General features: G+C 38.9%; 1 pseudogene; it reads left to right on the top strand.

The window, feature by feature from the left end:
- Positions 1–1931: 1931 nt before the first annotated feature.
- LOC119527104 lies at positions 1932–2458 on the top strand (annotated as a pseudogene).
- Positions 2459–3837: the final 1379 nt, after the last annotated feature.

Here is a 3837-nt window from a genome sequence, read left to right as displayed (position 1 = left end):
ACAACACCATTTTCAATAGCAATAAACAAGATAAAAATCTTAAGAATAAATTTATCATACTGTTTGAAGCTATTTATATGAGTTTCAAGAGTAGGCAAAACTGGTTTATTGGGATGGAAATCGTAAGGATAGTGATGGATGACTGAATTAGTGATACATGTGACAACATGGATGAATTGCAAAATTATGTAGAAAAGTTGGACAAAAAAAGAGTATATACCCTGTGACTCCATTTATATAAAATTCTAGAAAATCTAAGCTAATCTATAATTGCAAAGAGCTACTAAAAGGGAAAGGAGAAAGAGGAAACTTGCGAGTGGTGGAAATGTATTGACTGGGTAGTTAATATGGTTTGGGAGAGACTACAAGGAAATTTTCTAGGGTGATGGAAATGTTTTCTACTGTGATCTGGCTGGTGGTTACCCTGTTATATACCTAGGAAAAAACTCCTTGAGCTGTATGCTTAAGTGTTACACATTTTACGATATGTAACATACCTCAATTTAAGAAAAAAGAAATAAATGTCTATTCATGATAAAGGCTGCGTGGGAAAAAATTAAACTTCCTGATAATGTCCATCTCTTCTGGCAATACTTAAGCAGAGAGAAGAAATTTATGGTTCAGCAGTCATTCTTTTCTTCATTTGACAAATTATTTATTATTTCCGGTTTCCCACATAATAAAAACCATGAAAGCAGAACAGATGGGAAGAGGTAGCATTCGACTACCTGCGTTTGGACCATCTACATGCCTGGACCAGGGCCAGGAAAAAAGTGAGGTGTCTCGTGCACAAAATCGAAGGCAGCCCTTACTCTCGAGGGAAGCTCCCTGGGTGCCTCATTTTATTCACCCTAGTCTCAGATACGGCCAGGACCAACATATATTATAAAATAAAAACTGGGACCTCTGCCATTTGTAGGCAAGGAGCTCCTGCATCAATTTTGACAAATTTTATTTTGAAACCATATTTAAGGCTCATTTCTAAGTTCACATTCATGATTTGGGTCTGATTCCGTGAAAAGGACTTTTAAAACCCACAGTGTCAGATTTTATTCCAATGTGCATAGAGGATTTATTCCGAGTTGTGGCTCCCATCTTAAGTACTTTAAAGAAGAGCTAATATTTACTGAGCACTTACCATATGCCAAATTCAACATTATATCATTTTGTGTTTACAACATTCATTTCATGTTTACAACAACCTCATAACTATTAATATTTCCTCACAATGAATATCCAAGATCATGTGGCTTATAAGTGGAAGAGCCAGTTTTCAAACCCAGAACCTAAAGTTACTAATACATACAATTTACGAGAATTTACTCCTCATTATAAGAGGTTCATAGTTTTGAAGTAATACCAGCTGGTTCCCACAGTTGGGCTGTTTATAAAAGGGACATGAAAAATAGGGGCTTAAATACAAAAGTATTTATTACCTTCGGTAGAAACAGGCTGTTAAAGGCTAATGTGGCAGCATGCATTTATCAGGGGTCAACTCCTTCTATTATTGTTTTCCTCTACTCTGCTAGCATTTTTCGAGCTTGGCTGCCACCACCAAGACCTCCTCCTGATCCAAGATGGCGTCTCATCTTCAGCTGTGAGGTCTATCCCGCACGCCACAGCATGAGAGAAGGAAAAAAGAATGCGCACTCCATTTCCCTTGTAAAGAGACAACGCAGAAGTCCCGTATTGCATTTACATTTGCTTAGACTTCATCGAACAAAACTTGGTTGTATGGCCACAACAAGAGGAAGGGAAGCTAGGAAATGCAGCGTTTGAGGCCAAGTTGTAATTAAGAAATAATGGAGAGACACCTGGAGGAGGCGGGTCCGCGCCCGCTCAGCCTGAGGAAGGGTCCCCGAGGGGAGCAGCCACCTCCCCCCGCCCCCGCCGCCCCCGCCGCTGGGAGGTCTGAGCGCCTGGCTGCAGCGATGGCCTACTGCGGGTAGGAAGGGAAGGATCTAATTGTATTTGTAACCAAAATAGACCACGAAACTCCAAGCAATGCAGCGCTGGTCCCAGATGGCCCCAACAATCTGTAGAAGGAGCATGTATTGACACTGCCCAACAGAGACATTAACTGCAACTGCCCATGCCTGGGAGGAATGGGCAGAGGCCCCTGGGGGGAACACTTCAAGTCGGCCTATTCCTGCTTCCACTACACCACAGAGGATGTCAAGCGGCAGACTGTGTAGACCGGTTCCAGGCCATGCAGGAATGCATGCAGAAATACCGAGACCTCTATCCTCAGGAGGATGAGGAGGAAAAGGAAGAGAAAAAGGCAGCAGGTTTAGAGGAAAGAGCTCGCACTGTGGCCACCGCTACCAAAGAAAAGGAGGGGGTCAACCTAATGAAGACTCTAGTCCTTCCATTTCAGATCGAGATGGACCTTTTGCAAAATGCCTTTCAGTTGCTGGCCCAGAAAGTGTCTTTCCCTTTGTTGTACCGTGCACTGTAATGTACAAAATAACTTATTTTGATGATCGAGCCCTTGGGGGTTTTATGCATGTGTGTCCCACGTGAACCTATCAGCAAATGTAGCTGCCACTTTTTAATTCTCTTTTCCGAGATTGTCCTGAATTTTGCCACTTTTAAATAATGTGCTCAGTATTCTCAGCAACCAAATAGCATTACACAGGAATGTTTCTTGCACATGAGTTGACTTATTCTGACCTATTATATCGCTTTTAGTACATTTATTTAGGACACATAAATATCTTCCTTTAAAAAAAAAAGAAAGAAAGAGGAGAGAATGGATATTGGGAAAACTGGAGAACTCCTGGTTATATAATTAGTCCCTGATGCCTATGGACTAAGGTTCACCAAGTTCTTTCAAAAAGAAGTTCATAACACTTTGGAGTAACTTGAGCTTGCTTTAAAGCACAGTATTTGTCAATAATCCCTGTGAAACTACCAATTCCTGCATTTAAACAGGTTTTTAAATATACAGTAAAAGTACGGTGATTGAAAAGAAGAAAAAGTAGTATGTGAATAGCTTTTATTCTCCCAATCTATGTGCCCACTTGAAGTTTTATCTGTTTAAAATCTGGAATTTATGATAAAATAGAACTTTTATGAATCTCTGCCAAATATATACTTATGTTGATAACTTCTCCTATTGGTGTATCTGTGGTCTCAAATGAAAAAAAAAATGAAATAAATTAGTGAAAAGGTGTACTTTAATCAACCATAAGTAAAGACAGATCGGCAAATCTGGCTATATGGTCTACTGAACATGAATATGCCAATATCAATTTTGATGAAGTCACTGACAAATTTGCAGAAGTCTCAAAAACTAAAACTGCTGTGTTATTATGAGTACATAGACCAAAATGAAGTTTAAGTTTTCTTCTTTTTAAAAAACACAGCTTAATGTAATGATAAGATATTTATCATGTACCTTTTTTTCTTTTTTGTGTCATATGATATTTATTGTTCTACCCAGCACTACTGTTGTACAGAGTTTTATAAGAGGACATTTTCACTGCCGACATTTCCTTTGGTCATTATCATCAGTTGTTTCATTTCAAGATTATTATTGAAAATAACTCTGTCATAGAGAGAAAAGGGTGTTAAAAACTCATCTGTTCTGCTTGTCAGATACATTAAGTACATCATTGGTACATACAGAAGTATGGTGATTTGCAGTCTCCTTAATGTGAAAAAATGCTGTTGGCTTCCTTCCTTGGCAAAAATGGGCAAGTTATGAGAGAAAATGAGTTTTCGGTTTAATTCCCAGTCATGCCATTGAGAATGTGGTCTCTGGGAACCCATTTAATCTTGTCGATCCTTTATTTATTCATAATTAAAATTAGTATAATACCACTTACTAAACAG

This window comes from Choloepus didactylus, chromosome 1 (assembly GCF_015220235.1).
Source record: "Choloepus didactylus isolate mChoDid1 chromosome 1, mChoDid1.pri, whole genome shotgun sequence".
Lineage (NCBI taxonomy): Eukaryota > Metazoa > Chordata > Mammalia > Pilosa > Megalonychidae > Choloepus > Choloepus didactylus.
This window is presented reverse-complemented; position numbering and strand designations above follow the sequence as displayed.